The sequence below is a fragment of the Leptonychotes weddellii genome, chromosome 14 (assembly GCF_054177405.1).
Source record: "Leptonychotes weddellii isolate Sample4059 chromosome 14, ASM5417740v2, whole genome shotgun sequence".
NCBI lineage: Eukaryota > Metazoa > Chordata > Mammalia > Carnivora > Phocidae > Leptonychotes > Leptonychotes weddellii.
The window spans coordinates 42792681-42817225 of NC_138382.1; the positions used below are offsets into that span (position 1 = coordinate 42792681).

At 42.2% G+C, this 24545-nt stretch overlaps 1 long non-coding RNA gene across 1 annotated transcript in view; it reads left to right on the plus strand.

The window, feature by feature from the left end:
• The first annotated feature begins 8679 nt into the window (after positions 1-8679).
• The window catches only part of LOC145717037 (uncharacterized), a 186493-nt gene continuing 170627 nt past the window's right edge, over positions 8680-24545 (plus strand). Inside the window, exon 1 of the long non-coding RNA XR_014140017.1 lies at positions 8680-8857. This is a non-coding gene — a long non-coding RNA (uncharacterized LOC145717037). The remainder of the gene's footprint in view (positions 8858-24545) is intronic.

Sequence of the window (24545 nt, forward strand, 5' to 3'; positions counted from 1 at the left end):
TACCGTTTCGCCCTAAAAATCACAGTGGGCACAATCAAGCAGGAGTTTCAACTCCACTCCACTCTATGGCCTCCCCAGCCCTTCCGGTGAAAGGAATCAGCAGGGTGGGAGAACGAACTGGCTCTAGTCCCGGCACGGGTGGTCCCATCCCACTGTGGTCCAGCCGGGAGACCTTCTATATTTGCTCCATCTACAAAGTGAGCTATCTGTGTAGATCTCCACCAGCTCCTTTTGGAAAGCCACAGCTGGTGGGTGGTAGAGCTGAGCTCAACCTCTAGGTCTCAACTTTAAATCAGACTAATATTTAAGGTTGTTCTTCCTTCTGTGAAGGACAGTGTCACAGTATTTCTCCTCATGTTGTCTTATAACAAGCTCTGTTCACCAGTTAGGATTTCCTCACCATTAACTGTGTGACATCAGACAGCTCACTTCTTTTTCTGGGCCACGGTTTTTCCCCTCTGCAAATGGAGATAATAATTGTATCTACAAAACCGGAATTTTTATGAGGATTAAATCATGTCTTGGCAGATGGTAAATACTCAATAAAAGGTTATTTGCCAGTATTCCTTCTACTGCTAAGTGGTGTTCTCTAGTCAGTGTGCTAAGCATGTCTCCAGGAAGTCAGGAAGCAATTTTACATTTGATTATCAGAATGGTTGAGAGGAACGGTGTGGTTGGAGCTTGATTTTCGATATATGGATGGTATGAGCTTTGCTGCAGGTGCCCCTAGCCCAATTGATCACCACTGACTTGAGATGTATGTGTAATACACAGTTGCACAGAGTAAGTCCTATTCTTCTGAGATCCAAGTGAATAGGACTCTTTTAACATGTATCGAAGGTCTTTATCAAAATGAAATGTTGCTTTTAAGTGGAAATGTTTTTGCTTTTTAGGAAGTATACTAAGAACAGCGTGGGAAAATAAATGACCCCAAGATTCTATCGTTGTGCTACCTGTATTTTCCAAATAAATGAAAAGAAAGATGCTCTGACAAAGGAGTATTTTATGAATTTTAAATGCATACTAAAATGTAGTCTTTTGAACAGTTTTAAAATTAAATTAGCAAGTATCTTTTATTTAGAATTTTAGAAATTTAAATTCATAAGTAATCCTTGATAGTTATAGAAGAAAAGGCAGTGAAGATAAATACAAAGGAAAAGAATCTGATTATATGGAGTAAAGATAAGGCATGTGATGTTTTGATAAGTATATCTGTATAGTATATAAATAACTAGTAACCATTCATATGTATTTACACATAAATATATGTTTATATTTAAATGTAATAATAATAAGATTTAACTTGGTCTTGTAAGTTTACTTTTTATATACAAGGGGCATTAATACAAAAGAATATAATTATCCAAGACAGTCTGAAGAATTCTGAAATGTATAGCTATTATACGGGTGAATTTGATCATGTTCTAGATGATCTGTGTAATATTTTAGCAAGTAACAAAACAACTGCATTTTTCATAAGATGGTATGCCAAGTGGCCATAATCTTGTAATATGAAAATATTAAGAGCAGTTACTGTTTCTGTTAAATGTTAATACCCTAACTCATTTATTTTATTCAGTTATCCGATTAGCCACCTAAGTATCATTGGGGACATTATAGGTACTATGTTTATAGTGTATGCCCTTGCAGAGCTCAGAAATCTAATGGGGACGGTAGATAATAAATAGGCAAACAAATTAATATATAATCAAAAATTTTGATAAGAAAAATAATAGTGTGCTTGGATTACAGATAATAATCTAGCCTAAGATTAGTGAACAGGGCAGGCTTAGACATAATACAGAGATAAGAAGTGTTGTATTTGTTGCTCAGTATTTTAAATCTCATCAGAAACCAGTGAGGAAAGTTTTATTAATATTCATTTTGCAGATGTAAATATGAAACTCAGAGAAGTTAGAAAAACATACCAAGTTCATTCTAGTTGTGGTGTGGGAGAGCATTTTGAAGTGTATATTTTTGTTGTTTTTACTGCTTACCCACTAGAGCCCTTCCTGACCACTGGGGTTTGTGTAATGCCAGAGTAGCCTGGACTGATCCCTGGAGGTTAAAGTCACCAGATATCTGTCCATAATTAGTAGTGACAGGCTCCCTTTAATCTTCCTTTTCCATATTTATTTATTTAGGACACAACTCTGAAATGCATTTTTAATAAGGTAGAGAACTATTGGCTTTAGGACAAATTTTAGAATGTTTGGAGCAATGGATACATAAATACACTTTAGGATCTTTCACAAACATGAATTTGGGCAGCTAAACTTTTGGGAAGAAATGAAGAGCAGAGTTCAAAGGTCATCAGTGCTACTAAGCACCTTGGATACAGGGATTACTATGTAGGGCAGACCCATGTGCTTGGACAACCAAGAGGGCAGCAGATAGAATCAGGATCCAATAGAAATACTTCCACCCCCCAGCCCAGCGGGAATCTAACTAAGGTATGCACCTGAATGCGTCCTCATATCCAGTAGGTTTAGTGGGCTTCAGAGCACCTATGATCAGAACCAGAATCTTCCTCAGAAAACTGTCCTAGATTATCTATTTCTGTTTTTTTTTTTTTTTAAAGAATTTATTTATTTATTTGACAGAGAGAGACACAGCCTGAGAGGGAACACAAGCAGGGGGAGTGGGAGAGGGAGAAGCAGGCTTCCCGCGGAGCAAGGAGCCCGATATGGGACTCGATCCCAGGACCCTGGGATCATGACCTGAGCCGAAGGCAGACGCTTAACGACTGAGCCACCCAGGCGCCCCCTATCTATGTCTGTTTTAACACAGAAGTTTGAATAGGTGAGGAGGGCTCAGTGTTTTACTCTGTATTACGGCATAATCATAGTGTATTTATCTTAGGTAACTTCTAAAACATGTATTTTTGATTTTCTACCATGATTATAAACAAAAAGAAAACCCAATCAAGAGTGTGTCTAATTGAATAGTATGTCTTGTTGCATCCTGAGGAAACAGAGGTTGTAGGTATAAATAACCATCGGCTGTACACTATCTGAATCTTGGAGGATATTTTTCCACCTGGAGAGGTCTTGGAAATGGTGGCTATGTATGTCATCAGAGGACTTTGCCCTCCTCTCTTGCTCTAGTTAGAGAGATTGAAAGGGACCATTAAGACTCCCTTTGGCCAGAATGCCTGCTCCTAGTGCCATCCTGCTGCCACTACTAAGGAAGGTCGTGACAGTTCGTTAGCCGTCAGGCCCCCTGCACTGGCATCTATGCAACTGGGACACTTTCATCTTAACACTGAAATGCTTAACTGAATCTTTAGGGCCTGAAAGTGTGTCTTAGAAACCTTCTGAACCTTCTTGATAGTTGAGGGCAGGGCCAATGGGATTTTTTTTTTTTTTTTAACTAGAATTGGCCTTGAAAACTGAAAGACCATTTACTGATACATCCTGTAAGGCAACTTAAGATGAGCTGGTAGAATTCACTGTGTCACAGTGATTATGGACCCAGAGAAGTTGGGTGTTAAAAAAAAGTAGCAAATTCCATCCCAGGTCACCTTTAAGTAGATATTATAAATCTTTAAATACAAGTTACTTTTCTTGTCAGTGGGAGGCTGGTGAAGATTGCTAAGGTGACTCCCATTTATAAGGAGTAAAAGATCCCGGCAGCTACTGTTCCTGGTAATCAGTTCCTTCTCTACTACCCTGAAATTACTTTCAAGGTAGTTCATAAACAGGTTTACAGTTATTTTATGGCTTGCTGTTTAATAGTACCTCCCCAGTCTGAATTTTGCTCAAGATATTTTACCTTACCAACAGGGCTGAATTTACTGGCTCTATTAGACACGGATACCAAGTTAGAGAAAGCAGTGAGGTAGGTGTTTTCATCCTGCATAAAGTGTATCTGCTGGGTTTTTAAGCTCAAGTCTGTTGCCTTGCATTTGGCAAGAGCCAATTCTGTATTTTTCTTTTTTTTTCTTTTTTTTTTTTATTTATTTATTTGAGAGAGAGAATGAGAGACAGAGAGCATGAGAGGGAGGAAGGTCAGAGGGAGAAGCAGACTCCCAGCCAAGCAGGGAGCCCAATGCGGGACTCGATCCCGGGACTCCAGGACCATGACCTGAGCCGAAGGCAGCCGCTCAACCAACTGAGCCACCCAGGCGCCCCCAATTCTGTATTTTTCTGAGGAAGAATAAAATATGATTTAATTCTAGTACCTAACCTAGTACCTGGTATATAGGCGCCCAGTGAACATTTGTTTATTGACAATTTATTTAAAAATTTATTGGTTGGTTACTCTGACCGGACATCATGTCATACACATAAAGTTAGTCTAGTCGGTCCACCATATGTCTGTGGATGAATGAATGACTCCACTCAAGCTCATTATTATCTGTGGAGAAGCTCCCTTTACACAAGCGGTGGTAGAACTAAGTGGAATCAGGTGAATGGATGGTGGATGGCTAACAACAAAGTTTAGTAAAAACACTAAGGAGGGACAGAAGTAATAGTGATCAACTTCACAGAGGTTATCTCTGTGTCCCTACAAAGTATGTTACCAACTTTAGAATGCTGTGCTTGAATGTAAATGGCATCTGTCACCTCACTGTGACACCAGCGCTCAAGGAAACATTTAATATTGGAGCTATCCATGTTTATTTCCCCAACATCATGAAAGGTTGAAATGTTTTTATGTTTTGAATCACAGAAGTTTTTAGTCTTGAGTCTGAGTTTCAACTGGGCTGTCCCAGAGGCTCACAACGGAGATTGCTTTCTCCAAAGAATAATGTGAGTTGTTAAAAGAGAGGAAGGAGGGGGAGAAGGTGGAAGAGGGACGGAGAGAGGATGGAAGAGGGAACAGAAAACCCTCTTTGTAATGACTCTGGAATTCTCTAAATGGACAGTAGTGATGGAGTGTTCTGCAGGATTTGAAAAATGATATAAACAAAGGTTATGTAAAAACAGTCATTTACATCTGATCTAATGGTAAATGAAAATATAAAATATATGTATATAAAATATATAAATATTTATAAATTAGATTTAGTATTTAGAAATATTAATCATTTATAAATATTTATAAGATATATAAAATATGTATTACATGTATATGAAATATGTGAAAAACAATAACAACTGTGGTAAAACGCATGCAACAAGCTTTGAGTAGTAACATCTTGGAGAGAAATACATAAAATCATTAATAACAATTACTTTAGGATGGAGAGACAATTACTTTTAAAAAACATTTCAACAGTGATCATATTTTAACTATGAAAACACAAACTCTATTTTTAAAAAAATAGAATTGACATTTAAGAGAGAAGCCTCGCAAGGAACTGAATCCCCTTCAAGATTGCTCCAAGGAGGCAGGAGATTTATTTACTTAGCATTATACATTTTGTCATAGATTATGGAGAAATGCTTTAGCTCCTAATCATGCTTCACTGCTGCTTCCATTTGATACGTGCTTATAATACCAAAGTGTTTTGTGAGAGTGTTCCGAAACAGTTGTAGTCTTAGCTGGTTCAAGGTCACACAGTTCAACCCTGGATCCATATCCCATTGGAGGCAAGTTAAGGAGAACACAGACAGAGCTGACTAGAGGCACTACAGTGTTGAAGTACAGAGAGCTCAGTCAAGGCTGTGAGTGGCTCATGTGAATTGTGAAAAGATATCTAGGGATAAACTTCTCCAACTAAACTATTCACTAGCATTAGAGAGCTTCAGGGATACAAGTTTACCTAAAGTCAAGTGTAAACAGATGCCATATTGGAATGTTGTATCACCTCTTGCCAGGATATGGCTGATTCTGCATTAGGATAAAGCAAACACAATAGCACTGAAATTCTGTTTTCTATGTCTTCCAAAAGAACATACCAGCCATTAAAATTTCTCATTAATAAGTTCAACTTAAGACACATAGTAGTACAAGTTATTAGAATAATAATAGTGATGATGATGGCCAGACTAAGTTCTTGTGATAGAAACAGTATATTTATAAAACATTCTTTTTGTGCTTTCAGATCTAAATTAGCCCTTTAAAAAAAAGATTTATTTATTTATTTTTGAGAGAGAGAGAGAGAGACAGAGAGTGGAGGGACGGGCAGAGGGAGAGGGAGAGAGAATCAAGCTGACTCCGTGCCAAGCGTGGACCCGAGATCACAACCTGAACTGAAACCAAGAGTTGGATGCTTAACTGACTGAGCCACCCAGGTGCCCCTAAATTAGCCCTTTTATATTGCATGACACAAAACTCTAGAATCTCTATTTATTTCTTGCCAGGACAGATTCAGGGTTTCTTCTTTGAGTACAACTTTAACTCTTATTTTGGATCCCTCTGGGACACACTTACTTACACATGAGAGTCTTAATCGTGTTGGTGCCAACAAGCCTGAACTTGGTGCTCAACTCACAGTAAGACCCCTTTAATAAAGGGGTCTTTTTTTTTTTTAAAGATTTTATTTATTTATTTGACAGAGAGATAGAGAGCACAAGTAGGCAGAGCAGGCAGAGGGAGAGGGGGAAGCAGGCTCTCCCACTGAGCGGGGAACCTGACACGGGGTTCGATCCCAGGACTCTGGGATCATGACCTGAGCCGAAGGCAGACGCTCAACCAACTGAGCCACTCAGGCGCCCCGGGGTTTGTTAAATGAAACAGAAAAATCCCTGATTTCTTTCTTCCTGTCTTCATGGTAGCCGCATATGGGCCCCTCCATCAGGATTATCTGAAGTCACTTGGTGGCTTTACCATGGGTAAGGGGACTGTTTGGCTGATTTTAGGCTCCCTTCCTCTTAGGGGAGTGTAGATTTCACTTTTTGCTTACCCTCCTCTTTCCTCCCCTTCCGTCCACATTGGATTCTGTTTACTGCGTGGTCTTAGATATGATGGTGTCGTGTGTCTCTGTGGTCCAAGCACCTGCCCTCCTTCTTTCCTTGGAGGTAACTTTGGAGTGCATGTCGGCCCAGTTTCATTTTTGAAGCAACTCACATCTCAAATTCTGCCTTAAGTCACCTTAACCCGATTTAAAGCTTTCTTGTCCTCATAGCTTTTATAGATAAGCAGCATATGTCTTGCCTAGCCATCAAATCTAATAAGAGCAGACAGTCTTGTCTCTCTGATGGTTCCTGTGTAATCATCCCCCATCCATGTGTCATCTGACACAGAACCTTTTGTCAGGTCGGAAAGTGAAATTCATGAGTTTAAAAATAGAGGACATCCTCTGTGGAGTTGCAGCCATACCAGAGTTAGACTTTCTTCAAACAGGGACCACACAAAAGCTGGCTGGCTGATGGCACCAACACAGGATGAGCTGCGACTCCTTTGGAGGCTGGTATGTAAGACCACCGGTCCATCTGGCACCGACACCAAAGTCTTGGCCACTGATGAGCATATTTCCTGGGCTGAACATTGCCCTTTGCCTGAACTCCTTAAACGCTGTGCTTGTTGCTATTGCTTTAGACTCAAGAGTGTTACAGCTGCACTTTTTGTGCTTATTGCATTGGCCTCCTTTGGTTCAGATGCCACAGTGGTGTCCTGATAAGAGAAACATTAAGGACAAATAAGCAAAAATAAATAACAAATAAATAAAACAGGATGGAAGTCACAGCATAGCACAATTACCATTAGGTTATTAAGTCCAGAAAGAGGACTTTTTAAAAGTGTTAAAAAGATACTATATTAGAATGTTGTACTGTCTTTTGCTAGTTTGTAGCTGACTCTGAATTAGGATAAAGTGAGAACAATAGCAACTAAGCTCTGTTTCCTAGTATGTCCTCCAGAAGAACAGACCAGCAATTAAAACTTCTCATTAGTAAGTTCAACTTGTAACACATAGTAGATTTATAATACAGGCTTGTTTGAATAATGATGGTGATAATAAAGGTACTTACAATGTTATAAGCTAAGTATTTTACATATAACTCCTCCGTAAGGAGGCCTACGAGGAAGGATCTACTATCCCCACTTTATAGATGATAAAACTGAAGCTCAGAGAAGTGACTTTTTTGAGGACACATGGCCATTAAGTGCAGACCCTTTATGTATCAGCTGGTGTTTTATCAGGGAAGCAGAGTGACTTCTGATGGTGATGTGGACTAAATAACTTATTATAGAGATTAGATCTTTGTTAATTGTGAAACTTGGTGAAGTCTGAGGGAGGCTGTTGCCTCTGCATCTCTAGCGATGGGCTTGATGTCATTGTTGGTAAGTGAAGGGGATTTATTATAAGGATATAGAGCTATCTTATGGAACTTTGGGCCCTAGCTAGTGCTTGGAATCAGTAATTGGCAAGTCATTAGGAACCAATGTGCTGGTGCATTCTCTGTCTGTGTCTGTGTCTCTTTCTCCCTCTTTTCTTCCCTTCCTATCTCTCCTTCTCTCTCTCAGCATGGACTTTTGTCTCTGTTTCTCTGTGAGCATCTGCTATACCTTCTCTTCCCAAAGGCTGACATTTTTTTCTCTTTTGTGCCTTCGGTGGAAGATCTACACTTCTAAAGCCACCAAATGTATAGATTTTATATCAAGTGCCCAACAGAGAATGACTTGGGGCCATGAACCCTAATCTAGATTCTAGGGATCCAGAATCTCATTGACCCAACTTGGATCAACTGTGACTAGAGAGGAGTACAATGAAGACAAGGAGGGTCATGGGTGGGCAGCTACCTCCAAAAGTGTGTTACAGCCAGGATTGTTCTGATACCGTATAAAGAATGAGTTGCAGGAAGTGTTAATGGAAACATGGAAAACAATTAGAACACTATCATATCTACTCATTTCTTTAATTTAGGTCAGTGCAACAGTGGTGGAGGTGGAGAGAAGTGGTGAGATTTTGGATATTTCTGAAAGCTGATTTGACTTGCTTCTGTAGCAGTCTCCTGAAACTGATCAGGTGAGAGGGTTAAGATTTTACTTTTAAAGCCAGTGTATTCATTTCCAATGAAGGGTTACCTTGTATCTGGATAGTCATGGTTTTCAGATAATGGTAGAGTGGTTATAGAGATATAATCTGACTTCCACTTTCTGAATTCATGAAAAGAAAACTGAAGATCAGAGAGATCAAGGGATTATGAAATATCTCTTTTTAAATTTAATTATATTTTTAGCCATAATCTCTCATCCAAATTGCACAGATCTTTTAAGAATGTATTTAGAAAAGGAACTCAGTGATCAGAACTACACTTGACAGATTGGGTTAATCTTCACTTTTTCAAGTGAATTGGGATTAAACTAAATTATTCTCACTGTAACTTAAAATAATAACTACTTTCTCTACCAAAAAGAACAAGTATTTCAGTTGACAATCTCATGGTTCTGATTCTGCAGATGTCTCTAGTTTGAACATACGGTGATTGTACTTACCACCTGTGCTGAAATTCTTGCAAACACTGGGGATTTGAGACCAAATGTCAGCTCCAAGTTTGATATTTATTGGCTTCAGTAACTCTTCTTCATAACCTTCTCTCAACCTTAAAATAGTTTAAGATTATTGTATTTGTCTGAGTGTTAGTAAGGAAAGTCATTGCACTGTGGTGGAGAATGGTATTTGAGCAATTGTGATAACTTGTTTCAATTCTGGACTATTATACTTTTCTTTGTCATCTTGGGGCTTTCTAAGCCACTAGCTCCTCTCCTGAATATACTGTAATAAGTATTTTTTTTGTATTTTGTTATTCTCATTTTTATAATTTCATCATCTTATGTGAGTTTAAAGTCATTTACAAAAAGGAAAAGAGTAAAAGATTCTCCTTAGGCTTCAACACATTTAACTTTTAGTACTGAAATACTTTTATGCTGTTCTTATTTTATTGCATCTATTAATATTTATGTACAGTTAAATTCCCTTATAATATTTTCCAAGAGACCAAGCTTTAATAGTATAGGCAGAACAATGTGAAATGTATAATACAGTGGATGTGGAGGCAATTTACAATAGTTAGCCTGCAGGTAAGACACTTCTTAGCATAATACATTGGAAAAAATATATCTCATCTTATTCCATAGACTTGAAATGGCCACCATAACAAGGCAGGTTTGAAAAAAAATGGTTACTATATAAGCTTTAAAGAGAAGGTGGAATAGAATTAATAGAATCAGGGCTGAAATGGAATACAATGACTTGATGTTTATGGACTCATTTTGGTCATATGTTAAAAATTTTTGTATCTGATCAAAGGGGTATACGTAGATACATTCCAATTAGTTGGGTTTTTTTTTTGGTTTCTCTTTCATAAATGTTAGACATGAGTTGTAGACATATTAAACAGTTTTGTCCAAAGTGGTTTAGCAGTGAACCACTAAAGGAACTAGTATTATTTTATTTTATTTTTTAAAAAAGATTGTATTTATTTATTTATTTGAGAGAGAGAGTGCACGTGAGTGGCGGGGAGGGGCAGAGAGAGAGAAGGAGAGAATCTCGAGAAGACTCCATGCTGAGTGTGGAGCCCCACGCAGGGCTCCATCTCACAACCCTGAGATCATGACCTGAGCTGAGATCAAGAGTTGGACACTTAACTGACTGAGCCACCCAGGTGCCCCAAAAGGAACTAGTATTAAGAACAAAGTGTTATGTCCTAACCCTTAGCTTTGCCTTTATGTATTTGTACCACTGTAGGCCAAGTGACTTTGGCCCATACTAGGTACTCAGTAAATACTTGTTGATTGATTGAAACACCGAGCCACAGTTTTCTCATCTCTAAAACTGGAATAATAAAACCTACCCAGAGAGTGGGGAAAACTTATGATCTACATGAAGATAGTTGGAAAAGTTTCATGAGAGGGCAAATGAGTCATTTAGGGATTTAGAATTTTGGTCCTAGAGCTCACTTTCATGCTATTTAAAGCAGAATGTACAACAGGAATGTGTCCACTCGTGGTTATTAGTCAATATGTGGTTGTAAAAAAGATTATTGAAAGCATCAAGAAAGTATGGAAAGGGAGAGAGGCCATGCAGAAAATGAAGGAAGAGCAGAGGGTGACAAGATGCAAGGCCACTGCCCTCTCTCTGCAGTGGGAGTCAGGGGTAGCCTTGCCCCTTTGCTTTTGAGTTTTGTGGTGCTCCGCTTTCACGTCTGCTTTTAACCTGAACATTTTTCTAAGGCAAGCCATCACACCATCCCAGTGAGGTTGTGGGTTCGCTGGTCGGTTAGAGTGCTGCCTTCATATCTCATTGCCGGCATATGGTCTATGGTGAATAGCCCTTCCATTATTTGCACAGCTGTTGAGTAATATTACGTTAAAACATTACATGCACAATTATGTTCAATTATATAAAATGAATCTATTTTACCTAATGCTTATTCTCTAGGGTTTGTGCATCTTTAGTTACAGGAAGTTTAGTACAGAGTAGCAGATGGTACAACACAGTGTTTGTCAGCTAATAAATTTAAATGTCATGGCAGGCTACATTTTTTAGCATATGTATCTATATATTTTAGTCAAATGCCTCAGCTTGCTTTTGAAGTAGAGGAGCAACTGTACGAAACTTCATGCATTTGTATCTTTTTTTGGTGTGATGATGTGGTTGTGGGACGGGAGGGCAGGTGCCAGTAAGCCAGTAAGCCATAGCATTTTCTTTGTACTTTGGCCTCTCTGTCTTCCCCAAGGACACCGCCTGTCAGAGGCACTCCTGTGACATTGCTCTCTGTCCTTTCTCTAAGACTGCTTCTCTAGTTCCCAGTTCTTGCCATGTGATAGTGATGCCGCTGTCACTTCTCTCCTTCAGCCCCGGTTCCCTGCGCTGGCCCGGGCTGGCTGTGGGCTGCTCTTCTCGCACTGATCCCAGCAAACCCTTCAGTGGTGCACTGGTCGGCATATTCAGTCGGCATCCTGTCATTTTTGCCATGTTCTTCCTGTTCCGTTGGCTCAGGCTTTGGTTGGGGGAGGCAGGTGTTTATCTTCGACATCCAGACTAGGGGATGGTAGAGATGGTCCTGCTTGCACTGAGATTGCAGAACGCCTTTCCTCCAGTCCATTCCCCCTGCCTTCTGCCCTGAATGGAAGTACTTCTCACTTCCAGCCTGCTTTTCTGGGAACTCGGTATTCTTACACTTTACAGGCCATCCATCTGTTTTGAAACTGTCTGGCCAATGGGACTCAGACTTCATTTCTTTGAGACTCAGGGTTCACCTTTTACTTGGACCTTAAACTTCCAGGAGAACAGCATGCTTTTGAAATCGTCTTGCTTCCGGCCTTCAGATTTGACAAATCCCTCTTCATCTCTGACTACATGGACCACAAGGTTTCCAAGCTCACATTGCCTTTGAAGTGCACCAGAGGATCCCAGGGAAGCTCAGGTTTGCACTGTAATCAATAATAATATGTCTGAACCCCAAGCTGTGCTAGGCATTCTGCCTGCCTTGCAAGTCAAGCTCTGTTCTCTCTCCCATCCCTGAGACCCTCTCGGAGCATCTTCATTGTGGGAATCACGGTACATGAAAACATTTACTCCACCTCCCCCCACTCCTTTAAACTACATCTGTTCTGCTTTATGGGTTATAAACAAAGCTCCATGGCAGGGGGGTGGGGGGAGGTGAGGGGAGGCAGGACAGTGGGATGATTAAGAGCCCAGACTTTGGTGGCAGAGGTTAGTTCTCTAACTTCACTCAGGTTTTTCCTGTTTCCTAGCCTCAGTTTCCCCATTTAGAAAACATGGATAATTAATTCTGCCTCAGAGAAATGTTGTAGAAATTAAATAAGCTAAATAATTTCAAGTACTTACCATAGTGCCTGACACAGAGTAAACAAAGAAATAAACAGTAGTTACTATTTCTTATAATGAGGTGAAATTAATTGGGAATCAGAATTTATTCTTTTGCTAAATCAATATATTAAGTTAATAATGCTAACCAACATACCAAGCATGTGTATGTGGCCCTACTCTTGTGATACCTTCATTCTTCTGTCGAGTTTATATCTAGAATTTTTGCAGTTACCTCATGAGTTGACTTCAGTGGACTTCCAGTACATGAATCCCACTGTGTGGGTTGAGGGGAGTACTGATCCCAAGTTCAAATGGGGCTCTGCCACTTCTTCTTGCATGGTTTTAACAACTCACTTGTCCTGTGTTTTGATTTTCTTATTTGCTAATGGTGAAATTAACACCTTCCTTTGAGTGAGATGGTAAAACTGAAAATGCTTAATACATGGTAGGGAGAAATACTGCTTCGCCCACCCCACCCATTCCTTCCTCCATTCCTTCCTCCTTTACTTCCTCAGTTCCTTTTCTATGCAGACTGACTTCTAAATTTCTGAAGTTCCTCAAATAGTGCTGTAAGTTTTTAGACTGTAAGTGGAAATTCCATACACTTTCAGTTAAAGGGATCAATGTCTATATAACACAAGGAGGATTAAACCTCATTCTCAGGGGTGCCTGGGTGGCTCAGATGGTTAAGCATCTGCCTTTGGCTCAGGTCGTGATCCCAGGGTCCTGGGATCGAGCCCTGCATCGGGCTCCCTGCTCCGCGGGGAGTCTGCTTCTCCCCCTCCCTCTGCTTCTCCCCCCTGCTCATGCTCTCTCTCTATCTCTGTGTCTCGAATGAATAAATAAAAAAATCTTAAAAAAAAAAACACCTCATACTCAGAGAGGGCAGAGATTTGACCTTGACCTTGTGTCTTTGCCCAGTGAGTAGTGCTTGTGAGCTAAATGCTCAAGGATGGTAGTAAATGCCTAAATGGAGATTGCCCTTTTTTTTTTTTAATTAAACCTGCGTTTGCATCTTCTTACTCTGCTCCCAAGTCCTAGCACATGCATTTCTGTATGTTATTTTTAATATGGATAAATGAAAAGAAAAAATAGATAACTATCAGGTTCTCTTTCTTTTTTCTCTTTTTAATCAGCCTGAGTAGCTGTAGTCCACAGGTTTGAAGGTTAGGTGATATGTTGTCCATGACGTGGAATCATCTAGAAGTCTACTTTGACTTTTGCCTCATCCTGAGTACTGCCTAAGCACTGACTTGTGTTTGGAGCTGACAAACATCTACGCCCACATCACCAAGCTTTTGATTTTGTGAGAGTCCATCAGCTAGACTAGGGTGGTAGAATATTTGTGGCGAATCTCAGCTTAGGTAATCTTGATGTTTTCAGCCAGCTCTCCAGGGCTGTCAGCTTCCTGGGACTTCTGGCATCTGGTAAGCATCGCTAGTTTATGGTTGCTTCAGCTGCATGTGAACCTACATTTATTAAATAGAAACCTCATATTCAAACTTAGCAGTTTTGCCAAAGGAAGGCAAGCCATTTCTTTTTCCTGGCTGGGGACTCGGGAGGATATTAATTTTTCTATTATTGTTCCTCTCAGACCTCTCTTGCTTTCTGTTTTTAATGAGAGTTTGAATAATACTTTCGGCCTCCTCCCCTGTTTCCTTTGGAAAAGATTCATTCCCCACCCCCCCTGGGATTAAGACTATGAATAAGTAGTGATGGGGGAGGCCTTGGGACTTGGAGCTAGGGAAGTTAGATAGGGAGGCACTACATGTCAGTTCACTAGGAGCCTGGTGAGGTGATGGGGCTGACAGGGCAATTGGACAGGGATACTTGGTCTGGACCAAGGAGAGGAATCTAACGCTAGTGGGAAAGAAGCATTGGCAGCATGAGAGGTGAGGACAGGAGAGACCCAGACCCAGACAAGCCCGCCTTTGGAGCGCCGGTCATGGAGGTGCAGCTGCGACGGGAGGGACTGCGTGCTGCCTTCCGGATGTTGCGTCATAGAGCAAGTGTAGACATGGCCCATGGGGTGTGATGTTGAGAGGACATTACCTGGCATCAGTGAGGATGGGAAGAGCACTGAGGGAAATTATTTGAAAATGCCTTGATATAGAGCTTAGGTTTGAATCTTTGGTTGCTACTTTGGAGAAAGAAATAGTTCTCTTCCTCTGTTGTAAGAGTTCACAGAAATCCTCCCAGCAATGTTCTTATAAATTGCAATGGCAGGGGACAAGAATATCACCTGATTGGAAAAGGATAGTACAAACTATTTTAAGAGCCATAAAAGGTTTATGCTTTGACACAGGGATTTCCCTCCTGGGAATTTCTCTTAAAGAAATAATCCGATAAAGGGACAAAGCTTTACGCGCTATGATATTCACTGCAGCATTGTCTATTTTGGAGAAAATCTGAGAATTGCCTAAAAGTCCAGTACGAGGAAAACATGAAATAAGCTCATCAAATCAATGGACTGTTCTGAAACCCTTAGGAGTTATAATTAAGGACTTTGTAGCAATAGTGGAAAAATTATTTGTAACACAAAAAGAAATCTAATAGGGTATTTTTTTTTTAAGATTTTATTTATTTATTTGACAGAGAGAGACACAGCGAGAGAGGGAACACAAGCAGGGGGAATAGAAGAGGGAGAAGCAGGCTTCCCACCGAGCAGGGAGCCCGATGCAGGGCTCGATCCCAGGATTGGGACCATGACCTGAGCCGAAGGCAGACACCCAATGACTGAGCCACCCAGGCGCCCCTCTAATAGGGTATTACAGCTGTGTCCAACTGTGTAGCATTTGTTATTCATGTAGAGGCCAGGATTAGAAAAACTAAAGTAGCAACTTTGTGAGTGTGATGGGAATGTAGGTGATTTTCTGTTTTCTGTTTTTAAGTGTTCTTTAATGGCCGTGCAACTAGAGAATTTTTGGTTTTGTTTTTTTGTTTTTTGACCATGCTAAGGAGAAATAGGGGTTGGATATGTGGGTAAAAGCTTTTAGTGATTCTTGTTCCTTGATCTGGGCAACCTAATTGAGATTTTGTTTAGTCTGTTCAGCAACTCCTGGTTTTTTTTTAAAAGAGGCTGGAGCCAGTTACTGGGGGGAAGTCCAGAGAGTTAGAAATAAAACCTCTTGGAGAGTGAAGCAAACATTTGTGTTTAAATGCAGTTGCAGCAAAAGGACACTGCATGTGGGTCAAGGAGCAATTTTCCAGAGGGAAAATTTGTTCTTGTTCTTGGAGATGTCAGTGAGAATACCACAGTCTGCTAGATGTCAGCTTTATCTGGGGACTAAGTATAATGGATAAGGTTGGAATGTTTGACCTTGAATGTCCTTGCGAATGCACTGAGACTGAAGGCTAACTCCGGTTGATGTAAGTGGAGATTCCTCTAGAGATTTAACAAATCTAGTTATCCCAGTTAGTGGGGAGTCATGGTCAGATGTATCTCTGAGCTGAAAGATTATACCAGCTCAGGGACAAGACTAGGTCTTAAAAAAACTATCTAGGAAAGGCTGGTTCCCAGTCCGACCAGGAAATGTTATCCACAGTAGAAGCAACTAGAAGGAGAGGAGGTGAGAGAAGCTTTCCTGGAACAATGGTCACTTTCATTGAAGGAAGTGTAAGAAGGGATGGACAGAGTTGATCCATGTTTAGGTAGAAGGATTTGGTAAGAACCCAGACCCCTCTGTGGGTGTGGGGTGAACTGAAGCATGGCAGAGGGGGTGGGCATGGTGGTGGGAGCTATTGTAATTATTGTATTTCCTGAGGACACAAAATATACTTGAGGCAACACAGAACCTATGAGAAGCCAGGGCTTGACATCTGCGAGCTGCTCCTCAGGGTCCCCCATATCAGAAGTCTTTACCTATACACAGCCTGCACATAGATGAATGTACCTTCATTTAAATGGATCCCTCCCCCTTTATGTGGTTCACTGTGTGTGCCCATTAGGGGAACAAAGAAGAGGGAGTAATTAGAGATCATCTAGTTTAACAGTTTAACACCTTCACTTTTTAAAAGAAGCTGAAGTTTAGTAAAGGAAAAACAAAACAAAACGACAAAACGTTGTGCTGTGTTGGATTCCAGGAAAGTGAATCCTCAACTCCTAGCCCAGAGGCTGCTTGCCTCTGTCAGATTTTGGTGCTAGCCTGACAGCCACCAGTAGGAACTGGCATCTCTAGTGTTTTCTGATTAAAAATGTGGTTTCGGGAAGACTGGTCAGAGGTCTAATGTCCTGGGATAGGATTCGACCAGAGTTTGGGACAGAATGAGACGTGGAGATCTGTATTACCTGAGATGAAGCACAGTACAAGTGTGGGAGGCAGCCGAGTGACCTGGGGAGAAGGGGTGATAGAGGAGTTGGGGGTGGTGAATGAGGATGAAAGTGTCATGGAATCAGGGCCCTACTGGGAGCATGAAGACTGAAATACTGATGGCTCAGATTTAGGGAAAGTGGAACTGGAAGTAATAAGCAAGCATCCCTATCAGTGGTGCAGCAAGATTGTGGTCCAGGCCGTCTGGCTTATAATCCCGAAGACTCTCCCCTTTCATCTGAGCTCCTAGGGCCTGGGGTTCCTTTGGGACCTGAGGTGGTGGACCCTGGTCTTCAGAAATAGGGCTTGGCCTCCTTTGACTCCTTTAGGGAAGACTCCTCTCCTCTCTTTTCCTCCCCACTCCTCTTTCTTTTTTCTTTCTTCTTCCTTCTTTTTTATTCTTAGCCGTGCCCCCATTTGTTCTTCTGGTAGATACAATCACAGATGGGACCAGGATCAACTGTAGGCAGGAGGCCAAAGTGAATGCAGGGGAGAGGAGGAGGCCTTCTGTGGGGAATGTGGAGCCAGGAAACATGGGCCATGGATGGCTGGATTTCCATACCCTGAGCTAGGCCATGGGATCACACCATGAAAAGGTGAACTGCAGACTTGGTGAGAGCCTCAGAAAGCCTGGAGGTGTGAAAGGAAGCCAAAGGCCAGACTTTGGTTAGGGCAGTACTGAGATGGCTGTTGGCACAGTGTGCAGCGGCAGGTTCTGGGAGGCTCATTTGGACAGCAGGAGAAAGAAAGCAGAATGTATTCATGAAAGGACAACAGCTTCTGGTGCTTAGCACGAAGGGCCTCGTGTGCCTGGAGGAAGTGCTCAGACTTTGCTGGGGAGTCAGCATGGCGCACTGTGGCATCAGGGTGCTGAGTGGGATGAGCAGCAGATCGGTATGCCTAGGACAGAGGCATAGGAAAGCTGGAAGCAGATGATGCTGGGAGGAGCCTTGGCAGAAGAGCAGGTGTGAAATCTGAGGGCCTGACTGAGGCCGAGAAAGAGTGGACAGAGAGGCAGGTATGGTAAAGGGGAAGGGAGGTCTGTTCCAGGATGAAGGAAGGGAAACCCGGGGATCATTCTCCTCTGGGATGAAGATTTCCTCCAAAATAATTTGTTCATAAGAAACCAAAAAGTGTTGAATGAATAAATGTTCTCCCTCTTCCAAACAAAAGTTCCAGACAATTGAGAAAACAGACAAGGAAGGAAAGCAGAAGCAGCAGGGGAAGGAACTGTCACTTATAAACAAAACCCGAGTCTTCAGTGACAAAGCCCCTCTGGGGTTACGACCACCGCTACTGAGATCTCAGGCCAGTGGTGTAGCACAAAGTCCCCTTCCCTTAATAAACCAGGCAAAATCTAAGATTAGGGTGCCTTTGAGATTTAATGAAGGTGAGTGGGAAACAAAAGGTAAATAACATATAGTAATATGTAATCAGAGAGTCTGGTGTACAAGATATGCCTGCCTGCTGGGGACACAGAATCAATCACCTCAACTCCACGACGTCTAGATTTGAGAGGAGACCCAGAGGAAAAAAGTGGTCAGTCCTTCTGAAGACAACCTATGACCTCTCTTCTAGCACCCACCTCTTCCTTAGGCACTGACATGCAGAATAACAGTTTCCTACTAGGGTGATAGATAGGTAGGTAGATAGATAGACAGACAGATACAAGACACCTGCACCTACACCTGCTTGTGTTTCTTGACCTTTTTGCATCTTGCCCCACATTCAGGGTAGGGGCGCAAAGTCTCAGGGGATGGGTCCCTTCAGGACAATCTAGCTGTGATGTTTCCTGCTGTCTCAGTGACTGCCATCAATTCCAGGAAACAATATTTGGCATTACTTCTGATATATGAGTGTTTAGCAGAAGCTTATGGACTAGAAGTAACTGGCTAAAGGTAAGGAGTGGGAATTCCCCTGAGACCACTGGTATAGGGCTATGATGTGACATCGTCTTTGACTAGGACACATAGGGACCAAGGACATATGGATATGGAACAGTTGAAGGTGGAACACTGAGGGTTGGTTCTCCTACTCTCTGCATCATGTCTGACCCCCAGTCCTCCGGGTGAGTGTAGCTGGGATCCTGGCAGTAGACAGAGGGAGTCTCTAACTTGCAAAGGAAACAGACCCATTCCTGGCAGGTACTGAGCTCTCTCAAGGCTATAAATCTTAACACACCAAAGAAATGATGTATATTTCCCCTTCTCACCAGCAGGGGAACAGAAAGAACAGCTTTAAGTGCAGGTGGGTAGGACTCTGCTGGAAAGAAGAGACTGATAGCCAACCATAAAGAGCAATACAGGCCTTTGTTTTCCAGTCTTATCTGGACTTTGGACACTTGCGTAGTACTCACAACAATAATAGCTCCCAGTAATGGGTCTTAATTTGTGCAATGCTTTTTCCATGTCATATCTCATATAATTTTCACACTAACCTGATAAGGAAGGCATTTTCATCTCAATTTCACATTTGATTAATCGGGACTAGACTGAAAAACGTCCCATAGGACTGACTAAAGAAGGTGGAATTTTAAAAATGGTTCATGCTTCAGGATTTTCTCTGAAATTTTGGCCCTGTAAGCTATGCCTGGGAGATTGTTGTTCAAGTTGTTCAAGGTCACGCAGCTAGTAACTGACAGAGTTGCTTTTGGAACTCCCGTCAGTCTGAGTCCAGAGCCCATGTTGTCTAATCCAGTATACAGCCCTTCCTCTCTTAGCCATTTATGTCCCTGACTCTTTTGACCACAAGGAGGAAAGCACAGTAGCAGCGCAGGGCTAGCAGAAGCCCCTCTGGGCACTGGGATGATTGCATACCCCACTTCTGGAGCATCATCTATAGACCTGGTCATCATGTGTCTTCTTTGTTCTGAAACACCAGAGCATGTCCCCAGTACTGCAGCTGGGATAGGAGAGAGCTCACAAATTGTTCTTGGTAAGGAATGAGTGAATCAACCAGCAGGTGAATGCTGCCTTTGAGAACAGTCAATGAGGAATCGTGCAAACATTTGAAGGATTTTCCATGGAGAATAAGGTTTGTCTCTAGACATTAGAAATAGACTGGCATATGGGCAGATTTTGGTTTGCTGCAGAAAAATAATTTCTAAGAACTGGAGTTGTCAATAGGGGAAATGGGCTGCCTCTGTTCCAACGCTTGTCAGGCATATTGGAAAGATGATTTCTCTATAGGTAGGAATTTGAGTAGATGGCCTCCAAGGTCCTCCTAATATTAACGGTCTACTATCCAAAGTCTTGAAGGTGGATGTCATATTTTACACCCCATCTAGCTAAGTGCTTTGCTAGAATTGTTGATTGAATAAATGAATGAAGCTGGCCCTTGGTGTTCTCTGCAGTAACCTGAAGTAGGTGTGTGGAGCACATTCTCCTCATCCTCTCCCCACATTCTGTGACCTCATTTTCAACAGACAAGACTGAAACACTATTGCTCAGTATGGCCCTCCAGGCTGAGGTGTTCTCAGGCATTTATGCAGACTATAAGGAGAAGATCAAAGCGACGGGGCCAGGAATGTCTTGCAGCTCTGGTGGAGGCAATGCATTCCTATTCTGGGATGGAAAAGAGAAGCACAGCCTCTGGGTGACACAGCTGGACTGGCCTGGAAGGAACAGGTGCATATAAAGCCGTGTGCATGACAGGAGCAATGGAGACTAGAGAGTGGGGTCAGAATCTTAATGTCCTTGGGGTAACACCTGAGGTTCTGGAAAGCTTTTTATGGAAATCCTCCTCCACTTTCCAGGGGCTCAAATTCTTTTATGGGGAAAAAGCCTTCATTGTACATTGTACATCAAGAGCTCAAAATGTCCAAAGCAAATGACTCTTGAACATCATCTAGGTTAGACTGAAGGTGAACCTCTCTGAGGTAGGTTGTGAAGGAGAGAAATGGGGAAATGGAATACTTTCCTCCACATATTGGAGGAGGGAATATGTTCACTGCAGGATGGCCGGAGCAGTCAAAACTTCTGAGGACTAACTTTTCTCTCTCACAGTATTGCCTCAGCTAGAAGGAGAGGCTAGAGATACTCCAATTTGAAAAACGTCCCATAGGACTGACTAAAGAAGGTGGAATTTTAAAAATGGTTCATGCTTCAGGATTTTCTCTGAAATTTTGGCCCTGTAAGCTATGCCTGGGAGATTTTGGCCACCTCTGAAGGATCTCATAGGATTCTCGAGAGCCCTGTACCCAGAGAGCATCTTCGATAGTCTCAGCAGATGGTTCTTTCTGTTCTCTGCTCCTGCCTCTCCTTATCTGAACCACTCTGATCATGTGCCTTCTTCAAGGAGCACCTGCCAACCACCGACTGTGGTTCCTGGTCAGAAATTTTAATTTCCTTAGGAAATAGAAATGTCTTTTATTTATTTTAGCAGGGGGAGGGGCAAAGGGAGAGAGAGAGAGTCTTAAGCAGACTCCACGCTGAGTGAGGAGCTTGATGCAGGGCTTGATCTCATGACCCTGAGATCACGACCTGAGCTGAAACCAAGAGTCAGACGCTTAACCGACTGTGCCACACCCAGGCGCCCCAACAGATGTTTTCCAAAAACTTTTTTGCTGTTTACATGTAGAGTCACAATTTTGATTTGCATAGATATGGAAACTCTATACATGATACAAAATATGCTTATGTATTTAACCAAATGTTTTAAATAGTTGGAATTCTGGTTTCCAAATTCAACCATTTGGTTTCCAAATTCAAACCATTCACACCAAATCCTTGAAACCATCCCCATCAGGGCATTCACACAGGTAAGCACATTACTTCTGGCTAATGAACCTCTAAGGCTTCCCGTGTTAAGCCCTTAGCTGTTCAGGTGGCAGAGGCCTTGTGTCCCCTCTCTCACCTGGCTGAGTCCTGACTGTCCTTCATATTATGCTGCCGCATGCTGGTTGGCTTTTCCCTTTATCAAGAGTATCATCCCCTCCTTTTTCTGCTCTCCAGATTGTCATCCCTTACATTTCCATCTGCGGTCTCTTCCTGTTTCTGAGAAGCCTGCCCGGAGTTCTTATTGTCCTTTCCCTTCTGCTCCTTTTTCATCCCAGAGCACTTACAGTTTCTACCACCCACTTCAGATTGGCTTTTTTCTTCCTTTCTGGTACACACTGAAAATACTGATTAGTGTTCTTACCTCGGTGGAACAAGGGCACTTCTTACCTGGAGCTGTACTTAGTAGCCATGCATGGTGCTGTCTTCAAGGGGACAGAAATCAATTAGTCTAACTCCTGCCCACCCTTCATCTCCTTTATTGACAGAGATGTGGGAGGGGAGTGATTTATCTAATTGGTAAAACTGGGAAGAATAAACGGGTTGCAAGCAGCCCAGCTCCCCCTCCTCCTGCCCCCCGACCTTCCAAAGCCTGGCTGCAGAGAATATTAATTCTCCACTTTTTCTCCAGGGAAAAGTCTTCAATTCTTTTGGGAGCAGTGTGCAAATCTGCTGAATTCTGTGTTTCATTTTTTAGCATATGTGGCTCTCTCACTAAATTACATCCTCCAATTTGATTTTTGTTGATAATAAAGGTAATATTTTGAGCTTCAATTTGCCATTTTATGGCTTTATTTTTAAATTTACTTAATGCTCAAATTAGGAAAGGGGAGGTGTTATCTATTAGCGACCTTAACACCAGGAAGTGATGGCCTTGGCGTAGGTTTGTGGAGGCAGGAGGCATCCATCATTCAGACTGCTTGACTACGCATTGCTCCGCCATGACGGCTCTGTCTCAGATCATTTTGAACGGGCTCAGCCTCAGGATACGACTACTCAAGAATGGACTGCCAGCTCCCAGATGGGGTCATCTGGTAAACAGAACTTTCGGCAACATTCATTTGGTGTTTCTCAAATATCCGGGCCAGAAGTGGCATCTTGGTTTTGGCACTGGGCACATTTAGCTCTTCTTTCTGATAAAAAGTGATCAAGAGGTTTTGCTGCTTGGAGAGGCTGCCCCTGAAACTGGAAATGGGCCCAGATCACTGGGGGATGCTGGTCTTTGAGTTCACCATGGCCGAAGGTGCCGAAGTCTAGCCCATCCGAGCACTGGACCCTTGTGGTCAAGTTAGAAGCACAGAGACGGGGGAACCTGGGTGGCTCAGTTGTTAAGCGTCTGCCTTCAGCTCAGGTCATGATCCCAGGGTCCTGGGATCGAGCCCCACATCGGGCTCCCTGCTCGGCGGGAAGCCTGCTTCTCCCTCTCCCACTCCCCCTGCTTGTTCCCTCTCTCGCTGTGTCTCTCTGTCAAATAAAATCTTTAAAAAAAAAAAATGAACCAGAGAGACCAGGATCAGGTTTCACATGATTAAGAATATAAATTTTAGGTTAAATATTCTCTCCAGTAACAGCCTTACCTATTGTTATTGCCCCCAGTGTATGGGCTTATGAAACACAAAGAGAAGTCTGAGAGCCCTGTATCAGACTGGAGATATTGCCATTAAGTGGGTAAGAAACTTAATGGGTTTGGGATTAGAGTCTGACAACAGTGCAACAGACAACTCTATGAAAAGTCTTCAGTTGTCCTCTGGAGATTTAAGTACTGGGTGAATCAGAGAGCACTACTGGCTAAAGGGAGAACAGTGAAGTTTCAGGAGCTCCAGTATCCCAGGCAAAGTATTAGGTTGAATGACCACAGGCCTGCAGACAACTGAGAAAACCTGGCATCCGGGTTTTGGGAGACTTTCAAGAAGACAGGTAGGTCTGTAACTTAGAGTGTCAGGCATGGCTCCTTGAAGAGATTGCACATACAGACTGTCTGAGGGTCCCTCCCAGGGGATTGTGCCCAAGAAGTGAACTAAATTGACGCTCAGAGAAAGCTTTGCATTCAGGATGTCACTTTATAGCTCTGTATGTCTCCTGAGTTCCAGGTGCGCATCCCCAGCCCTGTGTACCATGCTAGAGTGGCTGACTTGTCCCAGTTTGCCTGGGGTTTTAGCACTCAAAGTCCACTATCCTAGGAAACGTCTTGGTCCTGGGCAAGCCAAGATGAATGGTCACTCTATGGTGTGACATATGAATGGGTCACGAAGTGTTTATTGAATGGATGAGGGCATATAAGGAAGTATCATGATACCACACGAGGATCACACAGAGGGAGAAGCACAAGCTTTAGCAGGAGATGGACCTGGGTTAGACTTCTCACCCTCACTTACTAACTCTGTGACCCTCAATAAATTATTGATCCTCCCAGACAGGTAATGTGTATAAAGCACCCAAGATAGTACTTTAATATCAGGTGCTCAGTAAATGGTAGCTCTTATATGATTTTGACATAAAAGTGATATTTGTGGGAAGGTTATGTACAGTTGCTCCTGATTCCAGAAGAGGTACACAGAAGCCTAAAAAGGCTTGTGAGACCAGAGACCCTTTTGAGGTTTTGGTGTCTACTGTAGTTTTATGATCTGAGTCTTTCTAGGCTCTGGAGATTTGGAGGTATTTCTGTATCGCTCTTAATGCCACTGTAAAGACATTTAGAAGAGGAGGAAAGACAGCACATTTCCCTCTCCTCTTCTAAAAGCTCATCCTACATGGGTACCTGTTTCTTGAGGGCTCAGAGCAGCTAATGGTGAG